Source organism: Octopus sinensis, linkage group LG1 (assembly GCF_006345805.1).
Source record: "Octopus sinensis linkage group LG1, ASM634580v1, whole genome shotgun sequence".
NCBI classification, from domain to species: Eukaryota; Metazoa; Mollusca; class Cephalopoda; order Octopoda; family Octopodidae; genus Octopus; species Octopus sinensis.
Genome location: NC_042997.1, coordinates 158,643,799 through 158,671,037, shown reverse-complemented (window position 1 = coordinate 158,671,037; position 27,239 = coordinate 158,643,799). Strand labels below are relative to the sequence as shown.

The 27,239-nt window shown below is 34.9% G+C and overlaps 1 protein-coding gene and 1 long non-coding RNA gene across 2 annotated transcripts in view; one reads left to right on the top strand and one right to left on the bottom strand.

Annotated features, from left to right (window-relative positions):
• Window positions 1–13,219, top strand: part of LOC118764842 — a 15,519-nt gene extending 2,300 nt beyond the window's left edge. The window contains exons 2-3 of the long non-coding RNA XR_005000667.1: window positions 8,052–8,054; window positions 13,207–13,219. This is a non-coding gene — a long non-coding RNA (uncharacterized LOC118764842). The remainder of the gene's footprint in view (window positions 1–8,051; window positions 8,055–13,206) is intronic.
• LOC115213535 (synaptotagmin-1) overlaps window positions 1–27,239 on the bottom strand; it is a 479,245-nt gene that overhangs the window by 297,403 nt on the left and 154,603 nt on the right. The gene's annotated exons all lie outside the window — the stretch shown is intronic.

Below are 27,239 nucleotides of genomic sequence, written 5' to 3'. Positions count from 1 at the left end.
AATTCAAAATTAGGGTGAAAGAGTTTTATGCGATTAATATTTTAACATTTAAGCAGTAGGATTTTATTGCTATTCTTTGCAATAGTCCTACTTTTCGCTGCATATCACATTTTTCTTTACATTCATTTTTGCAGGGGGCATCATATGGGAGCGTCTTTAACTCTTCTTTTGACAAATATATCGGTTAGTTGATCAGTATTATTACTACATTTCCCAACTTGCAGACAGTTTTAGATTTATCACATTGTTAATACATCTGATATAAAGATTCAATGGGTTTCCGAATTAATACTATATAATAATTTAAGGTTTAATATTTTGCCGAAGTATACACAAATAAAGTTAACTACTTTCTAAGTCATATGTTTTGGAATTTTAGTTTAAGTTGTCTTTTAGTTGGCTTATGGAAGGTTTAGTTGTTTTAGCAAATTTCCAACTGATTCATTAGAAGTAGGTATTATATATTTTATACACCTTTGTATATAAAAACATGCATATACACACACGCACATTATATGCAAACCATATATATATATATATATATATATATATATATATATATATATATATATAATATATTATATATATATATACACAAAGATATATAATTATATATATATATATAACATCCATACATATATACAAATATATAATATATATATATTTAAGACTATATGAATCGCGCATACTTCTACATACTTACTGACCTCAATAATGTTATTAGTTTTTGTTTAGTTCATATAGATTAGCTGTAGCTTATAATTATTGTCAACAATTGTTATATGATTGCTTTCCCTTGTTTAGCATTATTGATTATTGATTTACATGGATGATGGTTTGATGAGCATATAGTTCTTTGGAGAATGGTTGTAATGTTTTTTTTTTAAAATTTACTGTAAAAAAACCTATTTCATATTTTGTTCCCTATAAACTTTAAACATACGATGACATACGTTTTGTCTTTCGACGATGTGGTAGCGTTGGCAAAAATTTATATATTGAGAGGTTTCTATCTAATATGACTTTCTCACGTTATTAATCAGACAGATGGTTCAATTTGTAAATAGTATCTGTAATCTTCGAAAGTAAAATACTTGTCATTTTCGCACTATGGTTCTATTTTGTGTTGTATTTCATGTTTCGATCTAATCTATTTGTCTAGGTTAATTTTCTTTATGGCGTTATGTTTGTTTGATTAGATGCATTTCTCATTGACTTTGATAATATGGTACGGTGCACTACCTACTTTATTTGATAAAGGATTTTAAAAAATATTCTGTGACTGAATGTAGATAATTTTGAATTTTGATACCTTGTAGATTTCTCATTTAATTCATAGGACATTCTTTACTTATTGATATCTAATATTCTCGATATTTAATATTTTTCAACTGGGGAATGGTTCAACAACGAATGTTTGAATTTGTTTCGCTATGTGAACTATTTTTGCTTGAGTGTAGCACGTGTTTTTCTGTGCAAATGTATGGAAATATAAAATATAAAACTTATCAATGTCTCTCTCACTCTTTCTCTCTCTCTCTCTCTCACTCACTCACTCTCTCTCTCTTTCTCTCACTCACTCTCTCTCTCTTTCTCTCACTCTCTCTCTCTCTCTCTCTCTCTCTCTATCTATATATATATATATATATATATATAAATATTGATACAAATGGCAAGACAACAAAAGAACGAAGGAGACCTCGATTTTACGTAAATAGAGGAATTTATCAGTAAGTATACTATGTAACCCACGCCGGCATCTCTTCAGTTATCAGGCCAGCCCGATAACTGAAGAGATGCCGGCGTGGGTTTCCGCCCTGACATCCGAAACTCGGAGTTTATCATGGCTACCGAATAATTGTCACATATTATATTTACAGTTTTTTATATATATATATATAATTTTTATTTCGAATTTGTTCATTCGCAATTCTTTATTCGTTATTCGTAACTTTTATTCGTAATTTTTACTCGTACTTTTTTCTCTTTAAATGTTTTTTCCTTAAAAGTTTATTCCTTGAATTTTTATTCCTTAGATTTTTACTCCTTAAATTTTAATATTCAGTTATTATTTTTATTTATTTATTATTTGTATTTCCATTCATTTGTATATGTTAAGTAAGATTATATTGAAGAATTCGAGTGTCATGGAGGTATATAAGAGGTAGGGGTAGTGAAAAATGTTGAGGAACCCAGACCTGAAGATTGGGAGTATATCGAACCGATTATGTATTGAAATTAGATATCTCGTTTGATATCGATACCGATGTACTTTCATGAAACACGTGTAGTCTTGTAAACGGAAAATACGGAATTTAGAATAGATACAGCTAGTATAAAATTTAATATTTAACATTTTATGGAGTGCTCGGGTATAAAATATTTCAATGTTGATTGAGTTGCAGGTGGTTCTATCTCTAACACTACTTTCATATATACGAATTAAACATTGAGAGATGTTCAATTTAGTACATCTAATTTGAATGTATTTTCCTCTGTGTACTCGGAAGTAATATTCCCTAATAATATAATATAATATAATATAATATAATATAATATAATATAATATAATATAACATAATATATATATATAAGATGGATGACCTGTAAGTAGAATATTTTTTGCAATATGCTAGTCCACTGATTTTTTAAATTGATATTAATCAAGTTGATATTCAATATTTCACCCTTATTATTTTAAAATTTATATATATATATATATATATATATATATATATATATATATATATCAGAATATACTAATATATTCTAAATCTCTCGTAGAGATATGTACGGTGGTGGGGCGATAGAATGGTTTGTATACTGTCAATCTAACACGAACGTGACAAAAGGGGGGTACACCACCGCTGTTTTACCGGCTGGGGTATTTGTCTCCCCTTCGTAAATGTATATAAGGACACAGGAAAAATGTGTCAAAGCCATCAGGAGGCGTCGATGCTTCCTAGGGCTAAACAGCGGTGGTGTAACCCCCTACTGTCACGTTCGTGTTAGATTGACAGTATACAACCATTCTATATATATATATATATATATATATATATATATATATATATATATATATATATTATATATGTGATGATGGAAATGTGAAAATGATTAGCCTATAAAAAGCACAGCTACACATCATAAACAGAAAATATCAAATTGTGATGTGGGACACTAATGTTAGAGTAACATCCCTGGTGAAGGAGCGTGGCTTAGTTGTCAGGGTACTTAGTGGCTTAGTGGTCGTGAGATTGATTCCCAGTAGTGCGCTGTGTCTATATTTCACGTTGCTGGAAAAATCTGTTATACAGGTATTAAAAAAACAACCTTCTCACACTTTGTGTCACTCTTAATCTACACGAGAACTACGGTAAGTGTACACGTGACTGTGGAGTGCTCAGCTGTTCCGTTGATCTGATCAACTGGAACCCCAGTCATCGTAACTCATGAAGTGCCAGTTTGAGTAACATCCCTCTGGTTGCAAGAGGTAATTGATAAGAAAAACACAATGACTAATATACGATATTATATTGCTTTTTTCCTTCAACTGCACGCAAATATACTTGGTTATAGAAAATATCATATATGTATATTACAATGCAAAGATAGACAGGTAAATTCAAAGAGACATATTGATGGGTATAATTATATGTAGTAAATAGAACGCAGATATAATTTGCAATAAATTAACAGATAATTCGGTAAAAGTGATAGTCAATTCAAGCAATAAAGAAAATAAGCTTATCTTAATTATGAATTTAGCATTTAACATGAAAAGATGAATTTCATATATTATCTGAAGATCCGGAAACGGTAACAGTGTTAGTTGAAATATAGGTGAAGAGATAATCCAGTTATTAAATTTATATATTGTACACAGCACTATTGTCCTTCGTTATTGCAGTAAGTTCTTTTTCTTTAAAATTATTATCACATTTACATACAAACGCACATACATATTTACTAACACACACACACAACACACACACCATATATATAATATATATATATATATATATATATATATATATATATATATTATATGTATATATAAATATATAATATATATAATTATAAATATGCATATATGCACACATATATGTACATACCTACATACATATGTATTTATACATGCATATATGGGTACAGGACATAAAACAACGTAGACAGAATGAGAAAAGAGAAAATAAAAACAAAAACATAGAAAACGAAAAAACACTAACAGAGAAACAAGACAAGCAACATAAAGAACATTCCCTTCATCAGTTATTCACTGTTTTATCTACCCCACGTTTCGAAGGTAGGGACAAGACGTGACTACTTTAAAACAGTCCTTCCCGCGGAGCAAATTAAATAAAATTTGGGATTTTTTGCGGAGAGTGAAAGTGGTAAGATAAACAGGACAATGAGAACAAAACAATAAAAACAAATGGTGAGGGCTGTTAAGCCAAGACGTTGTGAAGTGGTGAACGCTGGAAAAACGAGCTTTGAGAAGAGAAAGGTAAAAGCACGAAGATTGTGTGACTCTAAATAACAAATGTTAGAATACAGTTAATAAAAATTAGCTTAAAAGGGAAGGGATAAATTTAAAATAGTAAAGAAAATCTGAGCTACAGAAAGCATTAAAATCAACCCAAATACTACTTTGTACTGCTAAGTAGAATCACCATAAGGAGTAAATAAGTGTTTTTATTCAAATTATAACACCACTTTGATTCTCTACAGCTACACAGTTTTTCCGGTATGACTGCTTCCCTACTGTACATTTATTACTCACTGACAAGGTTTTGCATAACCAATGGCTTACACACCGTATTTATTTCCTATTGACACGATATTGAGAATCTCTCAGGTTTTGTTTTTCGCTTCTTCTCAATAGTCGGCGTGTAATTGTTGGTGATTATTTTAACAGCACTTATTCATCTATCTCCTCTTTATTTTCAGGTCTCTATTTCTCGGTGCTGCGATGAGGTAGGATTTTGCCTTTTGCTCGTCTCCTTCTGTATGTCGTGTCCTTCAGTGGCTATTGCGGAGGAATGTCATGGTGTTTGCTCCTGTATACCGGATTTGTGTTATTTGCAACTGTATTCCGTTTCTGCATACTCCACAGAATGTCTAAATGACAAATTATCATAACATAAAACTTGAAAATGTATCCTTCATTTTTTCCATTTCAGGTATGGAATTTTGAAATTATATCTTTTCAATGTGTCTGTAAAAAACAGTTACTATGCCTGATAGAATAAACACTTTCTCGAATTCGTCTGCTTCGATTCGCCATATATATATATATATATATATATATATATATATATATATATATGTTTTTTTATATCATATATTATATATATATATGCATATATATATATATATATATATATATATAGGCATATATATATATATATATATATGCATAAATATATATATATGTATATATGCATATATATATATATATGCATATATAATATATATATATATATAATATATATGCATATATATATATGCATATATATCTATATATATATATATATAGATAGGCAATATATTATAATATATATATCCATATATATATATATATATGCATATATATATATATATATATATGCATATATATATATATATATATATATATATATATATATGCATTATATATATATTATATGCAATATATATATATATGCATATATATATATATATATATGCATATATACTATATATATATATATATTCTATATATGTATATATGCATATATATATATGCATATATATATATATATATATATATATATATATATATATATTATATATATATATATATATATAATGCAATACAGAACCCTGAAGACACAAAGCACCTGCAATGTGAGCTGGACAAATATACAAGTGGGCTGAAAAGAATATCATGCAGTTCAATGCTGAAAAGTTACGAGCTTTATGCTATCAGCATGCAAAACTAAATGCAATACCCAATGAATACACTGGACCCGGAGGGATTGCAATCCCAGGGGCACAATCAGTGCGAGACCTGGGTATTTACACGAGGGATAATGCAACCTTTCATGTGCGTGTTGCTAAATTGGCAATGAAATGTAGGCGGCTGACCGGATGGAATCTTAGAACCTTTAGAACAAGAGACCGGGAAGCCATGATGGTCCTCTGGGGACACTTGTTCTAAGCCACTTTGACTATTGCTCTCAGCTATGGTCACCATTCAGTGTCAAGTTAATCACAGAACTTGAGGCGATCCAACGAAGCTACACGAAGAAGATAGCCTCTGTGCAGCATATAAGCTACTGGGAAAGACTCAAGAGATTAAAACTCTATTCCTTAGAGCGGGCGAGAAGATATACCATATATACATCTGGAAGATGCTAAAGGACTTGTCCCAAACTTTGGCATCGAGAGTTACACAAATGCCAGAACTGGGCGCCACTGCATCGTGCCAAGGACTCCAAATTTGCCATCAAGATGTAGGACGAGATACTGTGATAGCCTGGGCTTCGGAGGCCCCACAGCTCTTCAATATCCTCCCGAAGAACCTAATAGACCTGCATGGGGTGGATGCAGATGTCTTTAAAATAAACTGGATCTCTTCTTGTCAGGTGTCCCAGATGAACCAACTTCACGGCAGGAGGTGCAGATGAGGGCAGTTGCATCGAACTCTCTCATGCACCAAAGGCAGTTGCTAAAAAGCATTCGTGAAGTAAAATCATGTAGCAACACCAAATGGCGGTGCCCCAGCATGGCCACAGCTTGTGAGCTGAAACTAGAAAAATATATATATATAGATATATATATATATATATATATATATATATCTATTAGAATATATATATATATATATATATTTCACAATAAAATAATTATTATATCAATTTCACCATATATAAATATATATTATATATATTATAATATACTTTGCCGCATACTGATCTGATAGTAATATTTATTTTCTAAGCCCTTTTATATATAATATAATATATATATATATATATATATATATATATATATATATAGATATATATATATATATACATATATATATAATATATATATATATATCTATATATATATTAATATATATATATATATATATATAATCTTATATATACTATATATATATATCTGAATATATATATGAATATACTTTGATACTTTGATACTTGATAGGTTTTCGGCCATATTGGCCCAGGCCATGTCTAACTTAATAGCACCACCTGGTGAAGTCTTTCAAGTCAGAATTGGGCACTATGGCCCACTCAAGTAGAGAGTTATTGTTTACAGAGGCATATCCGGGTGTAGGGGGTTTATCCGGGATTTCTTGAAGGATCTGTCCAAAGACTTCTTGAACCCTATAGGGTCAGTTTCTGTTTTAATGTGTTTTGGTGTAATGTTAAAGAGAGCGGGGCCAATTGAGGTGAATAATTGTGCCGTATTGTTGTTATGAGATGAGAGTGCGATTTTTGTTTTGGGCGGATGGCACGGGGCCCAAGCCTTGGATGTACCTTAAAGGTGATGCCAACATCATTTGGGCAATGCTGATGGAATATTTTCCACATCATGCAGATGATGTAGCGCTCACGACGACGTTGGAGAGAATAGAGTTTTAGCTTTTCTAGTCGACCCCCAATAGTCGAGGCCTGTCATGCCATCTATCTTTTTTGTGATTGCTTTTGAGGTGCTTCAACTTTTATGATACCTTGTATTGTGTGGGGAGACCACAGTGGACAACAGTATTCAAGTGGGGTCGGGCAAAAGTGGAGAAGAGAAGGATAATGGTGTGGATATCTCACGACTGGAAAGTTCTGAGAATCCAGGAACACATTCTGCGGGCCATGTCAACTTTGGTGTTTATATGAGTGGCCCAGCTTATGTTGTTTGTCCACAATTACTCCCAGGTCTCTGATGTTGTTGGACGCCGCGAGAGTTTCACCTGAAGGAAGGGAGTATGGGAGTTTCAGGGCATCCTCTTTTCCAAAGTGGATTAGCTCAAATTTATCCTCGTTCAGCAGCATATTGTTTTTTTTCTGCCCATTGGATAACAGCCAGTAGATCTGATTGAAGGCATGTCCGGTCACTCGCCTCATTTATGACCTTCTGTAGCTTGGAGTCATCTGCAAAGATTTTTATGCTGCTGTGCTTGATGATGTCATTAATGTCATTAATGTAAATGATGAAAAGAAGTGGGCCCAGCACAGTGCCTTGCGGAACGCCACTACTGACTTTGGCTGGGCTTGATTTTACCCCTTCAACTACAACATGTTGAGATCTGTCTGTCAGGAAACACTTGATCCATTTCAGTAACTTTCCAGAGACACCAATGTTGGATAGTTTTTTCAATAGATCTTGTGATCGACCCTGTCGAAGGCCTTACTGAAATCAAGGTAGATGACATCGGTGTTGGAGCCCTCTCCCAAAGCTCTCAAAATGTCCTCAAAGTGATGCAGGAGCTGCGTTTAGGCAGTCCCTTCCATTACGGAGCCCATGTTGGTTGGAGATCAGCCGTCTGTTGCTTTCCAGAAATTGGGTTATTCGAGATCTCACCACCCCTCAAATACCGTGATGATATGAGAGGTGAGTGAGATCGGACGGTAATTCACTGCAAGGGACTTGTTTCCCTTTTTGAAAACTGGGACAACAGACTGGGACAGAAGGTTTTTTGGAATATAGCCAGCATCCAGTGAGTTTCTCCACAGATTAGCAGGGGAGATGCAAGTTGGTGTCGACACACCTTCAGGACACAAGCAGGAACCTATCGGGGCCTACTGCTGAATTGTGTTTTATTTCGTTTTATCGCCGCTAAGACATCAGGGGCACTAAACGTTATGTCCGATATAGTGTGTTGGGGTTTGACATCACTGATACAGCCCAGATCGGCCATATCAGGATTGCTGAAAAACAGAGCAGTATTGTTTCTGCAGTATCTCGGCATGGATTTGGGCATTATCTTGGAGAGTGCCAGTTTTCGTCAATTAGAGGGCCTACAGTGGAGACAGTGACCCTGCGTTTCCTCGCAAATGAAAAGAACACTTTGGGGTTGAGTTTTGATTTTTCCAATGGCCCACTTCTCCTCAGCTGATCTTTGGTTATTGATGAGGGTCTTCATGCATTGTTGGAGGTTATATTTTTTGGATTCAAGCAGTGCGATAGCCGTCGAATGTGTGTGTTGCTGTTGGCAGTACTTTAGTTTGTTAATTTTTTTGTTTGTTCTTTTTATTTTTCTGATAATAGTTTTTCTGTTTTGGGGATTCTGCACTTTTTGTTCACAGGTCTTGGTGGGGAGTTTTGCACATATGTCTGTGACGGTGTCTACAAAGATCTGCCAAGATGTTTTATGGTTGGTGGAGATGTGTGTATGTGTAAAGGACCAGTCAACATGTGATAGCTCGTTCCTGATTGCATCCCAGTTGGCATTATGGAGATCCATGTTGTCAAATGGTGGGCTGGAGGAAGGTCACTAGGATTAGCTTTCGGCTGGTGGAATTTCATGTTACAGAGAACCATGTCATGGTCTGAAAGAAGGGTTTTTTCCACTGTAACGTTATGTATAGTGTTAGTGTGGTTACTAAACACTAGGTCCAAAGTTTCTGATGTCTTGTTGGTGCAAGGACAAGTTGGGACAAGAAAAACTCATTCGTAAAGTCGAAAAGTGACTCTGCTGCTTCTTTGTCAGCGGTTGAGGCGGGAGTGCTTGGTTTCAAACATTTGTAGTCCAGTCACACAGGGTAGATTGAAGTCTCCCACTCATGAGTATGTTGCTAGAATGGCACTGTTGAATAAAGCACTTAATGCTGTTGAGGCATTCTTTAAAGCACAGTATGGGTGTTTGGGGCGGCCTATAGAGCCCAATTACTGTCAGGTCATTGGCTTTGTTGTGCACGGTGACTGATTCACAGTAGCCGTTGGAGAATATACTATTTCCATCTGCCGTAAATGAATCATGCAGGAAAATGGCAGTTCCACCCTTCCTTCTCCTGCCGATACGATCCGCGCGGATGGTTGTGAAATTCTTCACTCTCACTTCGGCTTCCAGTGGGAGTTGTCAAGGTGGGTCTCAGTGAGAATGAAGAAAGGGATGTGGTGTGAATGGTTACCAACCCAGTCTTCATTCAATGAATTGGACCTTCCATTTTTGTGCATTGATGGAAGGGCTGACACCTTTTGCATTGAGTAGGAATGTGGAGGTTAGTGTAGTGGCTGCTGTTTTGACTGTTGCAGGGGGCTTGGATTTTTGTGTGTGTTAGTGGCAGCAATGTGGGGAATTGGTGCACTGGGGTAATAGCATAGGATGGTGGTTGAGTGATGGCTAGAATGTTTTTGTGTATCTCTTTTGCCATGTTCAACATGGCTAAAAAGAATTTTCCTGCTTAGGGAGCAGTTTTGGCTGGAGGTGTGGTTGCACTGTTGGTATGGTTGTAGTTTCCACTTTTGTGTTGTTGTTTTTGTGTCTTCCTGAAAAGACTGGACCAGCATTACTGCAGCATGGTGTGTTGTCTATATTTTTATTTTTATTCAGGTTTGTGTGTTGGCTTGAGGCCCCGTTTCTGTTTGTGCGTCGGGTCCCTGGAAGATGAGGGAAGGGACAGTCACTCAGTAGCAGACATGTTCTCTCAACGTTGGGAATACCGGCAGATTTTGGGACTCCGAGTTGGTGTTTGTTTTGAATTTCGATTTACTATTTGGTGGTGTTGATGTTATTGTGGGATGCGTGCTTTGGCCTTGGCCGGTAGTGCGTCTAGTGCCGGGTAGATGCGTGAAGATGCAGTCACTATTTGTGCAGAGTCTCTGGCGCAGTGAATAGCGGCATATTTGGGGATTTCTTGTTTGTGCCGTGGGGGTCGCATTCTGCTTCCTATGTTTCTTTAAGTTTTTGTTACTGCAGTAGTATTGAGGTGGTGATGTGGGGGAAGAGGGCAGTGGTTTCTTATTTGGTTTTCTGTTGGTATTTTTGGTGATAGAAGACGATGGTGGCAGCGGTGGTGATGATGATGATGATAATTGTGGTGGTTGCCGTGAGAGCAGTGTAAAGATACTGGCATTTAGTGAATCATCTAGTACGCTAGAGTTGAGGAGTGGCTGTTGTTGTTCTTGTTGCTGTGGCTGTTGTTGTTGTTGTTGTTGTGCTTGACCGATGTTAGGGTCAGCCATTGTGCTGGGAACCAGGAGTGGCTCATTCTGTTGTTGTTGTTGTTGTGGCTGCTGATTTTCTAGCTGTTGCTGTTCTTGAACTGTGAAAATATGAGAAGCTTTTCATAATGGCCTTTTGTCAGTTTGAAAGATACTTCGATATGTTTCAGTTTACTACGAATCTGTTTGACGGATCGTGTGTTGATCACTTGTGATGTTTTTTTCGGCAATCTCATTCAAACACAAAACATTTAGATTTTCTGTTTGGGAAAGAGAGAACCAAGTGTTTATTAAAACATCAATTTCGTTATCAGACCAATTTCGTCTGTTGCAGGCCTGCAAGTTAGTCATGTTTGTTTTTCTTTTGTTTGTTTTCCTTTTGATTTTGAAAAAATATATATTCTTTCTTGGGAGTTAAAGAAGTGTATTATATATAAATGTTCTCTCTTAAGTGTGAGTTTTGATTATTTGGTTGTTGAGGATATTAAAAGAAAAAACAGGTGTATATAACATTTGTAGTTAAATGAAAACGTACTTACGGGTTTGTAGGTAAACACGTGGTTACAATATATATATATTTAAGGTCAGTTAGGTTTTGAAGCTGTGTAGCTTGCTACTGACTTGGGAGAGAAACAAATAGACGTCCGTCCACTTCAACAGTTAATCCAATACATACCATATAATATATATACATGAATATATATATATATATAATATATATATATTATATATGAATATATATATATATATATATAATATATATATATATATATATGAATATATATTTCATATATATTCATATGAATATATATATATATATATATATATATATAAATATAAATACATATATATAATATATATATATATATATATATATATATATATATATATAAATTAAATACATATAAAAAATATATATATATATATATATATATAATAAATATATATAATCTATATAAATATATATAATATATATATATATATATATATATATATATATATATATATATATATATATGTATAATGTATAGAAAAGAAATAATTAAGATTCACTTGAATTGTGTACTTACGTTGAAGCACCAAGTCAGTCCGGTACTAAACGCACATCTCGAAGTAAAGTGAATAAAATCAAAATAAGCAACAGGATATCATTTTCCACTCTAGGTGCAGGGTCCGAAATTTTTCGGTGGGAGGGAACTAGTCGATTAGATTGACCCAGTACGCAACTGGTACTTAAGTTATCGACCCCGAAATGATGAAAGGCAAAGTCAACCTCGGTGGAATTTGAACTCAGAACGTAAAGACCGCGAAGCATTTCTCCCGGGGTGCTAAAGATTCTGCCAGCTAGCCACCTTAAGCAACAGAATATCAAGTAGTAATGCAGTTCGACCGTTTCAAGCGACTCCACTTACATAAATTTATATTCAGTGCTATCTTCAGCTGCACAAAATATAGACTTTTTTTAGCAAGTTGGTCACATTGATATAATTTTTCTTAAATATTTTACCAGAGTAAGAAGATGGAAGAAATTCATGCTGTCGCTATTGTAGCAAAGTGACTAAGAATAGACTACAATTTCTTAGAATCGCATGGAGCATAGTGGGGTTATAGGATTGTGAGGGTTGTAATTAATTTCTAATTCATTTATCTCTTTATCATCTATTAAATCTGAGACTAGAAGATTGTGTCTATTTTGAATAAAGAACAAGAGTGAGTTGACAGCTCATGGCTAGGTATGGTCATTGAAATATTTAAGGAAAATTACATTAATGTGTCCTACTTGCTAAAAATTCCATATTTTGTGCAACTGAAGATAGCACTGAATTTAAACTGATGTAATGATTACATTGCTCAATTAAATAGATTCGCTTGAAACGGCCATACTGCATTACTACACGATATCCTGTTGCTTATTTTGATTATATATATATATGAAATAAAATATTTACATAGGTGACCAGTTTTGCTAATGCTAATCACGAGTTAGTAGTTAGTGATAGTGTTTTAATTTCATGCTATCATAAGTTTTCATTCCATATTAGTAGAATAGATATTCTGTAAATGAAGCGATAGATAAATAAATTGTAGGAGAGTTAATCACTGATTGCAATTATTAGAAGCAGAAGAGACAATTTACCCCACAATCATTCTTTAGGGTAAGTAAATCGATTATATGAACTAAAATACTTATATATCGATTGTATGTTTACATTTAGGCGCGGCTGATATTTTTCGAAAAAATGTAGTCTCTTTATTCGTCACTTGTTTTACAGAGATTGTTCTATTGCTTTGGCATATAGGGAAAAATTTTGAAGTTTGGTTGGATATTTCCCCCACATCTCTCTGTGTTTGCTTAATGGAATTTATCTATATCTTGGGAAATGGATTTTGTTTCCTAAGCAGTGTTGTTCTCTGTCTGAGCGACATTCTTATTTGCCCTATATCGTTGTGTTCACATGCCGAGCAAATTATGATGTAGATTAACCTTTTGGACGCACAGGTAAATTCAGTTTGAATCTTTGTCCTTAAATAATTTGATGATGAATCGTAAGGCATATAGACTTTAGGGGAAGTAATCAGTAATTGTTAGTAAAATTAATGTGCATTTTCCATCTTTTGTATTTTGTAATACAGTTTGCCACGCAGGATGTTTTGTACGAACCTTAAATTTCAAATGGATAGATGAAATATAGTATTACAAAGAATAAAAACATCAGATAAAAGAAAAGAGCTAGCTACTAATATCAACTGAAGAACCGTTAGATTATTGCAAAATATTTAATGTTGAAAATACTAAAAAGCTAATTTAATTTACTTTGAAGAGTGGAAAAACAGAATTTCCGAATGACTTAAAATATTTGAGAAATGGTTTTCAAAAAAGCGGGACAATTACCGACATATTTAGGGTTCGCTCAGATCTCATCACAGAAGCAAAATCAATCACTGTGCTTAGCAAAGAAATGACGGAAAACATTCCTAAGTTGGATAATGTAATGCGAGAAAATAAATCGTTGACATTAAAACAAAGCACAGCTAAGTGAATGTTATAGTTAATGCAGTGACCATTAAAATAGTAACTAGAAAAAATTGTGAAATGAATTTAATAGACAATATAAGAGAATTATAAGTATCTTTCCTTCGAATATTTATGTGAACTCTTTAGTATCTAACTAACAATTGCTTCACTGTCGTTTATCTATCTTTGGAAGATTAATTTTATTACTATTATTCTATAAAAGGACAAATGTTTATTTAGAAAATTAAAAAGAAGTCATTTTAATTTTTTTTACCGGAGTATGTTTCACTCCTCGATGGAGATCACGTGAATGTGTGGAATGGAAAATAAAAAGGGAGAAAAACGATTTTATATATAGGTATGTCTACGTATGTTGTGTGTATTTGATATATATATATATTATATATATATATATATATATATATATATATATATATATATATATATATATATATATACATATATTTAGAGTAAAAGTTTATATAATGTTAACATGCAGACGACTGATTTTGTATCCAGATACATATGGCTTATTAAAATCTTCCAATCATGTCTGAAATTCTGGAAGGAAATCAATATAATTTTAGCCAGTAGTCTGACGTCACTCCCTCAGAAAGTGGAAATGCCTTCTGTCAATTAATTTGTTGGAAAGTAATTATCTACATAATAGTGTAATTGTATCTTATAATGGAGTCGATTCTTTATGAACGAAAAATTTAAAGTTACGTATTACGCAATAACTCAACCTGATGTCACATGTCAACAGAAATTTACAGCCGGTAATTTTCAGTAAGTATGCAGATCACACTTAAGTAATGCTGGAAATGCAAACAAACTAACATGGCTTAGTGCTCTATCAACGCCTGTATATCGTATACAACAGATCAAAGAATAAAAACATTTAACATAGAATAAGATATAATAAAACGCTATGACGGAATTATTCTACCCGTCCCATAAGCAAACTATTCAAACCTCTGTAGACTGATGCACAGACTGCCAAATCTCTGATAAAAGGACATAATAGGAGATTCTTCAAGAAACAGATAATATTTAATTGGCGGATTAAATAGCTAATGTACATATAAAATTACGTATGCATATGTGTATATTCGTATACATATGAATGTTTATACATTGTTCTGGGTATGGGATTAACTGCATCCGGTAATGAGGCTCCATTTCGGGTGTTCTGAGTTTTAGGAGAGTGCAGTCATAGTTTAAATACCATGACTCCCATGTATGCGTTAAAAATATTCCCTAAGAGTGTATTTTTGTCAAAGCCGAGGGGAAAGCAGCTCTTTTGGAAGACAGGTACTCTGACATGAAACATGCAATCAAAATGATACCAACCATGTTGCGGTGCTCGTACAGGACGTTACCATGAGACTGAGAGATTGGTAAAGTGTTATGCAAACTTTTGTGAATTATATCCAATATATCATTTTTAAATTCCTCTTTTATTTTCATGAAGTCCTATGGCTTTGGATGCGTGGCTTGAAAAGTTATACTTGTGCACTCGCAAGGATGACAATAAATCAGTACAATCAGGCTGAGTTTGAGCCGGCTATCAACTGACAAAATGAGGCAATCATGTTTATACACTCACACACAAACACACATACACATACGTATATATGTACACGTCTGTGTGTATTTGCATTATAAGTGTCTTTGTATAAATATATGTGCGAATGCATGTACGTGTGTGTCTATGTTACACTGGCATTGTTTGAAACCAAATATATTGAATAGATTTTTTTTTGATACTCAACATAATAATCTAGCAAATTTGGCAAAATATGAAATAAGTTTAATTCATTCTGAACATAGTTACCTTACCTAAGGAATTTGATAGAATGCCAACGCATACAACTAAAAAAATAAAACTCTAGTTTTATATTTAAGATTAACATAAATCACAACAGGGTTTGGACACTTTATTAATGAAGTATTTGTATAATTTAAGGAACCTAAATATTGAAAGTAACAATAGAAATAAAAATGATAAGGAAATTTTATTATTGAATTCTGCTGAAAAAAAAAAGAGTGTTTTGAAAGCATTGCATCAATTTAGTTTTCTATTTAATGAAGCAGACTGAAACTGAATGGTTTTTCAGACGTAAAGTACATTGTTTTTCTTAAAACCATTTCTTAGTTTCCTACTTTATCTCAACAGTTCACTGAACAAATATCTGTTCCGTTCCTGTAGTGTTGCTTTACAACACAGCTCAGTGAAATTTGCCTATCCATTGAGATGCTTTGCAATGCTAAAATGGCTGTTTGCATGTATAAATCTGGTAATTGATTTGAAACTGTATTAATAAACTGTATGTCGTGTCTGACCGACAGATATAGTACTGGTCGACCATGAAGACGCCAAAATAGTGCGAAGATTTGTCCGGCTTTTATTACACAATTTTTGAAAGACCAATTGTTGATGAGTGTTCAGCCAGCGAGAACTAACTGTTAGAACTTTTCGTATTTTGATTGCTTGTAGTACAAGATTCAGTTTGACATATAGCCGTATTAATGAATACCTAGAAAACGTGCACAGATAATTTTATTTGATATCTTGTCTCGAAGTCATAGGCATTTTATATATAATGCCTCAATTTCAAACGATAGCGGCAAACTTATATATATGTACATACATACATACATACATACATACATACATAAGTACGTACGTACGTGCGACCATGCGTACGTACGTACATATGTATGTATCTTTGAATGTATGTGGAGAGAGAGAATGTTTTTAAAAGAGCGTGATAAGATCATAGCTTGCACTGATAAAGTCGCTGCCTATTGGAGGGGTGGGGCATGTTGTATTAAGCTTAAAATAAGTCTCTCTAGAGCAGATCGCATGAAGAAATTAAGAATGGTGCAAGGGGCGACCGACCATGATGACGCCAAAATATTGTGAGGGGGTAGATCGCACAGCTTCAATGAAGGGAAAGTCATTGTTATAGCTTGTGCTACGATTATATGAAATTATCAGTGGCAATGCGAATGTATATATAATATTGGGGATTGCTAAATATAGGATGCAATTCTGTGCGGAGCGTCAATTGTACTTCTTGTGGAGTTAAAGCAAAATGGGCAGTAAATGTGGAAAGATTCACTGTTGGAATACTGAATAATCCCATTTCGTTGCGGAGTTTATAATTATAACTCTATGTTGCGCAAAATTGAATGCAGATGATTTGCATGTGTAGTAACAACTTAGCCAGCTTAGCTAAATAACCGGTCAATTATCTTTTGGAGATAAACAAAATAGCATGGTTTAGCAAATAACAAAAATTAGCATCTCTGTTTCCTTATCAAAACTGACAAATGTACAAGCAATTTACATCATAATGTCTTTTTTCTAAGCGATAACAAATATTTTAGAATACACACAAAAGATAAAAAAGTACGTGGTTCTTTCTATTCATTGTTTTTAAGCATGCAAATGAAAATTTCTGATACTAAAATATTTACAAATTTGTTATGAATGCTTAAAGATTAAAAATTAAGAAATAATTTGCATAAAAAATAGATTTGTGTATTTAATTAGAGGGAAGTGACAGAACATAAATAGGTCTCCTGGGAAGATAATTACGTGTTTCAAATCGCGAGTCTTAAGACTTTTTTTCTTAGTTTAGTATATTATTTATTTAATATAATTTTACACGCATACACACATACATATATATTTCCTTACTACCCACAAGGGGCTAACACAGAGGGGACAAACGAGGACAGACAAACGGATTAAGTCAATTACATCGAACCCAGTGCCTAACCGGTACTTAATTTATCGAGCCCGAAAGGATGAAAGGCAAAGTCGACCTCGGCGGAATTTGAACACAGAACGTAACGGCAGTCGAAATACGGTGTGCTAACTTTTTTGCCAGTTCGCCTCCTTACACACACACACAAACACACACACACACACACGCACACACACACACACACACACACACACATGAGATAGATTTTTCCTTCCTTGAAACTAACTTCCCAATCAAAGACGGTTAACAATTGCCTCTGGGCGTTTCTTTACCTTTTCTCGTTGTTGTCCAAATTCGTGCCAAAGCCTAATATATGATGTTACTTTTAAATCACTTATATCATACAGAGTGGGATAAACTATTGATGTTCCGGCGATTGATAATCTGGACATAATTATATGTGGACACTTAAATATTCTTTGTTTATTTACATCTAATACATCATAAGGGCAGTAATATTCTCCTTAAGCGTAATTATAGTATGAAGATAAACATTTACAACGAACTCCAAATCCTCAAAGTCATTCTCTTTGTGAAGAGCTAACTAATCGATAACATACTGTCTCCGGATAAAACAGTGTCGATGTATAAAATAGGACCAAATAAATATACGTTTCCAGAGGAAGATCAGAGGAAGGGCTGTATGATGCGGGGAGTATTATGTGGCATTATATTTTGTTTTAAATATTTATACCTTCATATTTCCAACTTTATAAATATGGTCCCTGTGAATAATCAAGGTGTGTCGTGAAGAGGTAGAAGTGAATTATTTATTCGTAACATGACAGCTTATTTTACTCACAACAGATATTACGTAATCTCTTTTAATCCGAGAAGAGTCTGGAGAACGGCATGAGTAAATCATTGTGTATTTGTAAACACACAAACAGACAGGCTTGAAAACAAATTATACTGCTGCTGGTCGAAGAGACTGTGCGTACTTTAGGTAATAGATCTAATGTGACGCCTAGTTTAGTACCACCATCTGGTTCTTGACTGAGTCACATCTGCTCCAAGTATTCGGTTCAATTCTCCGATCTCAGAAAAAATTGATTTTGTGATGTGCTCCATCACACCAAATCATCAATAGTTGTGGTTCGTTCTTCTCTTTCCTCTTCAGTGTCGGAGGGCTGCGCTTCCTCTTCCGACTAAATCATAAACTCATCTATACGAAGTGGTTTGAAACTACGGCACTATGCACAATACCTTAGGATAAGACTCATCTGTCATAGTTCTAAATGGACCGATATAATTTGAGAGTGAATATTCATAAACCGAAACTGTGGAAATCTGTGGTGTGTGCATAAAAAAGAAAGAAATGAGCACAAAAGGTACAAAGTAGGAGGAACAAGTTCAAACAGATATAGTATTAATTTAACGCGTAAAAAGAAGGGAAAGTGATGTTTCGAACGTCAGCCCATCATTACAAGGGCGATAGGAAAGAAAAATAAAAGAGAATGAACGAGAAAAGGGAGTTGGAGAAGAAAGAAGGGAATATGAAAGAGATAGTGGGCCGTTGGAAATGCAATTCTATGTGTGTTGTTAGGAGGGGAGGTGTTCGATGTATTTTTCCCGTATACAAGGTTATCATTGTACAGACATGGGAATAGGGGAAGGTGTGTTCTTTTGGTGTGCATGTCCCTTATTTGGGTGTATGTATGTATGTGAAGGTGCACAAACAAGAAGGTGTAACCTCGTAGAATAGTCGAGGGGGAGTATGAAGTGTTGGTGAAATCAAAGTGCATGTGAGAAGACGGAGTGATTGACAGCAGCAGGTAGCAGGCGCTACTGTGAGCTGAAAGAAAGGCAAGATGAATATGATTTTTAAGGGAAAACAGCGATTGAATAAATATATGAATAGCAATAATATAAAGTAAAATGATAACGCTAGTGAAAAGTCTTTGAAGGTTATGTAACAAGTGAAATGCTTGGGGAAGGTAAAAGCTGTTAAAAGAATTGAAATTAGATGCAAGTAGGGAAACAAAACAGGGAAGCAATTTACAGTTAAGCGCTAAAGAAAAAAGTACATATAAGAAAAATACTATATATGGGGGAAATGATTAAAATAAAGATACATGTGAAGAGTATTTGAGTGATATAACATGGATGCTAAGTGCTGAAAGTAAAGGCTGAAGAGGAAATTAAGGTCGAACCACATGTCACCAGTTAAAATAGAGAAATATTGTTACATACGTATATCTACATACATAAGAATGCATCTGTGTATGTATGAACGTAGTTTTCTTTAAGATCTTTTTGAAAAAGTTCAAGCCTGTTACTAACAAAGCGACAAGAATTTTGGCTTAAAAGATTTCCCGGTGTTTGTAAATATGTAGTTGAGTTGGTTGATCAGTCATTGCACACATCCGAAGGTGTGTATTTAATCATATAAAAATTTTCCAATGGAGAATCTTTGTAATGTCTTAAAAACCGTCAGTTTGTTTTAGTCTTTCTTTGAAAAACCTAGTATTTTCAATATTTTGTATAAATTTGTAGATATATAACTAAATGTACCTATGATGATAGTGTCACACCAGTATTGATTCTCAGGGTGCAAGAACTGTATGTTCCATATTAATTAACTACAAATGTTCACATTTTTCTGGTGTTTCGATGGTGCACTCACAGCCACTGTGTAGCTGAAGTCTCCAACAGATCTGTTATGTCTGCACAGAATTGCTGTTTTTATTGGAGTGCTCCTCTAGTATTCCTTGTTTTGAAAGGTGTGGATACATGCTGCTACTGACATGCGTTTGATGTATACAGCTATTGAGGGTAGCGTTGTAAATAGTCTTTGCAACCACATCATGCCTTAGGGCAGTTAGATCTCGTAGACATTTTGGGGGTACCTACTGCTGATGTGGGTGATGTCTTCCACACTGGTATAGCAAAACCAGATAGCGAAGGCACATCCTTCTTGATGGAATGTAATAGAGAGGCTATCTTCCTGTAATTTTGTTATCCTCTAGCTTATGGGATATGTAACCATGCTTTTTGATGGTATGTTGCCTGCTTCTCCTCCAAGCTTCTGTTTAAGTAGGTCAGTCTAGCTTCCTTTGAGTCGTATTTTATTTTCAGAATATCTGCTCATTAGTTCTTCTCCAACTCAGAAGATGTTGCTTTCACTTTTGAGAGTGAATGAAAAGTACTCTTTTCTTTACTATTCAGCAAGTATTGTTTGAGAGATACAATGCGACATTTAAAGACTGTTTGTACAGATCCCTACGGCCATCAATTCGTGTCACATAGATTTTGCCGTTGTCGTAGATGTGGATGTTGTCAATAGTGGTCAGAACCTTTCTAGTTTGATGTCCAGGCTGCAGATCTGCACTTGCACTACCAAAGTATTGCAAGATATAATCTTGTTAAATGCAGGCAATTCAGTTCCATATTTTCAAGAATCTACAGTTTTCTTTTGTTATTCTGGCTTTAGTCACAGCAGTGAATTATGCAACATTGTTCTTGATTCTAAGATACGCATAGTTTTCATCATTAGAAATAAGTCACTGATGCACATGTTCTCTGTCTGTTCTATATCTCCTCAGATGATTGTCATATATGAGCGTTTACCCTACCCAAATTCCATTTCTATGTCTCATTGCTTAAGGACTTGTCAGTGGTAACGTTTTGGACCATGATTTACTCAATCTTTCAATGACCTTCACAAGAGCAACTAATAATTTGGCAAGTGGTAATGATTCTATCATCCATGCGTGAATAATATGAGTGGGTCGAACGCCAAATTATTAGTCTAGCCAAATTCTTAAGAGATCACGGCAAGTTTCTTGGCTTATTTAAGGACAGATTTGTTGAGGAGGAGCTATTCAGCACAATCCTAGACATCGTTCATTCCTTGTACCTGCTCATCAGTTATCGCATCATTTGCTTGGTAGTGGTTTTGGAGAAACATATTCAGGTAACCTGTATAGGGTTTGTACATAACATTCAAGCGCACTAAGAGCCTACAGTTTCTGATCTTGGGATAAGAGTAGTCCTTGCAACCGTCAGCCAATCTGGTATAGCAAGCTCAGCGTTCAGTGTTTTCTTAAACAGGGTCGTGAGAATTTCCGTGAGCATTTTGTACCAGTGCCCTAGTATCACGTTTCTTACAGTTGAGTTTCCATTCGGCAGATTCATAATAAGCATCAGGAGTGTTTCTCTGTCGTTGTTATATATTTTGGGAGAGGCATTTACACAATACTTTGTAGCTCCTTTAACCATGCTACATCTCCACTGTTTTCTTTGTTTGGATTCCAGATTCCTTGCCAGATGGTATCGCCTTTCCTATTGCATTATGCATTTTCTGGGTTTCTGACAAACTTGTGATTTATCATTTTTCTTTCATGTAATTTTTTACAGTAGCGACGTTTTTTACTTACCGATCGTAAATCGTGACCGAGAGTCATCAGTTTGACTGTGAAAGTTTCCCGGTGGTAATTCCCATAGAGTTTAGTGAATTTGTAGCTGGTGATTCATGGGCTTATTCTTAGTTTTGCTTTTGGTGAAAGTGACCAACTGTCCTATCTTTTTCCTGAGTCCATTAATGTTACTTTCGATGGAGGCAATCTAATTTTGATTTAGTATTATCCTTTGGATCGCTCTCTTTTATTTCTGTCTATCGATGCGCAGTGACTGCGGCACAATATAACAGGAAATTTATTGTCCAAAAGCTATAAGTTTGAATTTGAGCAAGTTCTCTCGCAATTTCGTCGATCACGGATAACATTAGGTTGGTAGAATTTTTATCCAACTAGTACACTAATGCAGTGCCTTATCTATGTAAGAAGTGATGTTCTCCTTGAACTTCGATGCAAGATTTGATTTCAGTATTTCATATTCCTCGCTAGTTTTTGTGAGATCATAAGTGGTTGCCAATTATCCGTGTAGTGGCGGAGGTTTGTTATTTTTGAGTTAGTCTGGGCCGTGTTTCTCGTCATTCAGTCTCTTCGCAGGAAAATTTTACTGTGTACTCAATACGGGTATTATCATTTGTACATTGTAGTTGAATGATTGTGTTTGGCTGGGTGCCATACTTCTTTCCAGCATATGTAGCTTGCTGGCATAATTGTTTCTCCTAAAAATTTGAGAATGTTGAGTATTTCTCATCCCAGTATTCTTTAAGTCTCTGCAAGTAGCCTATCGAGTGATCTCCCCTAGCCTTTCTGTCGAAGTGGTATAGGTTGTGGTTCAGTCTGATAGTCCATGGGAATTTTTCTCGAAAGTTTCGTGATCTACGATAGCTGACTTCGGGTTGTTTTGCCGTGGCTATAGCGTACTCTGCACTACATTAACTGTCTTGCACCCCCAATATTTTTATAACGATGGGGTTTGGGTTGAATGACGAATTGGTGGAATTTCTAGCAATCACTCGATTATATAACGGTTTCTTTCAGATTAATCATAGTAACAGATTAAACCTAACTGTCCAAGAAGAAAAACAGCCCTTGCAACATGATTTCAAACAATTTCAAACTACCAAATTACTAAATTCCGTTTTGTTGATTCGGCACTTTTTCAAAAAGACAGATTCCTAAAGAGCCGTCCAGCGGGATCAAGCCCGAAACCCTGTAACTGAGGAACGATTATCTTAACCACTCAATCGCTCAAACACACAATGCATATATCACTGTAGTGTTAATTTTGACCAAATATAGAAGTAATTTTCTTTTACAGGTGTTATTGCCACTACGGCTGCTGTTACTATTATTTTTACTACTTTTACTCCTACTACTGGTACTGAGATGTTAATATTACTGCAGCTACTGCTTGTACTACTACTACTACTACTACTACTACTACTACTACTACTACTACTACTACTACTGCTACTACTACTACTACTACTGCTATTGCTACTACTACTGCTATTGCTACTACTACTGCTGCTACTACTACCAACACCACTACTACTACTACTACTACTACTACTACTACTACTACTACTACTACTACTACTACTATACTACTACTACTACTACTACTACTACTTATCGCCTGCTTGGCTACTCTCTCTCTCTCTCTCTGCGGAACTCTGTATAAGAGATTAGATTTTTCAATCTGTAGTGTATAAAAGCAAGTGAAATGTGGGATATTTAATCCTATTTCTACTTGTGCTATGTATATATTTGTTCAATATATTGCATGTATGTATGTATATATGTATAATGTATTGTACTTGAGCATGTTCGTGTATAATATTGTCCATATGTATTCATATGTGCACTGTTATTGGTCGTAAGCCTGTTTGTGCCCATTTGTGTGATGTATTGAACGTGTGTATGTTTGCGTATGCTGTATTTGGCTTAATCTCACGTCCTTTTACAGTAATACTGCTGTCTTATACAGATGCAACGGCTTAGTAATATTCGTAGCCTCCCGTAGTTTCTCCTCTCACCTTTTTATATAATATTTATGTATATATTTAAATTTTTGTCTGATTTCATCAATTATTATTATACTTTTCCCCCCTCCCCCTCCACTATTCCTCTGCAACCCCGCCTCCCTTTTGTTTTGTTTTTGTTTTTTGTTTTTTTGTTTCTAATTCCATCTCTGTTTCAGTTGCAAGATCTTACTCTCCCATCTTTAAAACATGTGGCAGTGTCATATACGAGATAAAATGTTGTAAATATGTAGCTAAAGAAGGAATCAATTGCACGTGCAGTAGATTATTTGATTAACGAGAATAATATTACGATGTCTACTACTACTACTACTACTACTACTACTACTACTACTACTACTACTACTACTACTATTACTACTACTACTAATACTAATACTACCACCACTACTTTTTCAACTGCTGCTGCTTCAACTAATGGTGGTGGTGGTGGCAGTGTTGGTGCTGCTGCAATATCAATATTGATTTCCAGTATTGGCCTCAGATCTCGAGATCGAGATGGGCAAATCGTCCGCAATATGCAACTGGTACTTTCTTATTGACCTCCGAAGGATAAAAATCACAGTCGATCCCAAGGTACCTAAATAACTCAAGGTAGTTCGTTCGACATTTGCAGTTTGTTTATTATAACATGGACAATAGGTGGAGGACATTTACAAAGCGTAACACCGACAAAACAATGGTTATAAGACAGAAATAATCACAAAACAAATAATCTTATAATAACTCTGCTTGTCATTCCGTTACTTTGCCTTTCGGTAACGCCATCACGGGATTAGAGAAAACAAAATGAGATAGAAAAGAGGGAGAGATAAAAAGAGGAAATGAGAAACGTCCCTGATGTGAGGTAGAAGGAATGTAATTGTAACGTTCTTCCGTGATTAGTTGAAGGGAGAAAGAGAAGAAAGAAAAAAAGTGAGGGAAAAAGAGGATTAGACGAAGAGTGAGACAGAAAGAGGGAGAAAGAAAAAACGGTGACAGAAAAAGACGGGGAGAGTAAAAGGCGGAGAGAGAAGTGTCCATAATGTGAAGTAGGGGGAACATAATATTTATTACGTGATTTAAAAATTATTTCAAGGAAGAGATGCTGTAGAGGACGAGCGTTGAAAATATAATTTTAGCAGAGGGCTGATGTTCTGATCGGGAAGTTAAAGAAAGGCAGAGAGAGAGAGAGAGAGAGAGAGAGAGAGAGGGGGAGAGAGAGAGAAAAGAGAGGGGGAGAGACGACGGTGATAGTGGTGGAGATGGAGGTGGTGGTAGCAGTAGTAGAGTTAGTGGTGGTGGACGTGGTGATGGTGGTGCTGGTGGTGGAGGTGGTGTAGATGGAGGTGGCGGTGGTTATTGGATAGTGAAATGTATTTTAAAAAAACGAAACTACACTTTCAGATTTTTTGGATAAAGTCTTCAGAAATAACCCAGTAGGTTTACCATTAATTCTGTGAAATATTCACGGGTCTCGCTAGTGGTAATAATGATTTACTTGCTAAATTTAAAGGACATATAAAACACCAAACACGAAGAAACACACACACACACACGCACGTACAAACACACGTAATAGTGTCTATGTGTGTGTGTGTATGTGAACTTGCTTGCGTGTATGAGTCTTGTTATTGCCAATCGTATAAGTTAAAGCATCCTTCTTATTGCCGGGCTTTTTCGCTTAAACCGATAATCCTGATAAGCTTGCTTACGAGGGGAAAAATTTTGGGGGGCATCTTAAATGATAATACAGTTCTATATTTAAGCGATGAGGAATTACGTACGTTATTTACATTATTTACATTTGACGGATATTTGTCCTCATGTTGTTTGTTGTTAACACAACATTTCGGCTGATATACCTTCAAGCCTTCATCAGGTGTCTTGGGGAAATTTCGAACCTGAGTTCCCATTCCTATGCATTTTTCAATGTTGTTGTTATTATTATTATTATTATTATTATTATTATTATTATTATTATTATTCATAATAATAATAATAATGATAATAATAATAATAACATCGAAAAATACCTTAAAAATGACAACCCAAATTCGAAATTTCCCTAAGAAACCTGATGAAGGCTGGTGAGATTATCAGCCGAAACGTTGTGTTAACAACAAACAAGATGAGGACAAATATCTGTCAAATGTAAATCGTGTAAATAATCTTACATGACGTTCAGTAATGTTGACAAAGCCCGAATGAAATCAATTATTTGCATGTGGTATGTCTGTATATAATTTACACAACTAAAAAAATGTAACCATTATTTTCGCAGGCCATGCCTAACTTAATAGAACTAATAGAAATAGTTTCGTTTTAAAATCCGGGTTTAGGACATATTAACTTACTCGAGTTAGTAGTTGATTGCCAAGACATAGCCGGGTGTAGTTGATTTGGTTAATATTGATTAAAGGAATATGTCGAATTTCTCTCTGAATGTTAAAGTGTATATCCTTCTCTGATTGCCTTCGGACACGGACACGGACGGACACACACACACACACACACACGGACACGGACACGGACACACACACACACACACACTCACACACACACACACGCACGCACGCACACACACACACACACACACACACACACACACTCCCTCTCTCTCTCTCTCTCACCCAAACGCACACATTCTTAACTACAAACACGCACATTTTTAATTACATGTGTATATAAAACTATATGGGAGAAAGATGCTATCACTTGAAATTTGCAATGTTTGTTTTCTTTTATCATTCTTTCTTCTTTCTGACTTCCCTATTAATTTTACGCTTTGATAGATTCAGAAAGCATATCAGTCATACCCCATAAGCTTTTGACATTGCAAAGTTCAAAGTCTAAATAAACTGTGCTTTGTCAGCCTATTTTTATAAGCCCAAGTCAATACTTGGATTTTTGGAAACACATCAGACAGCGT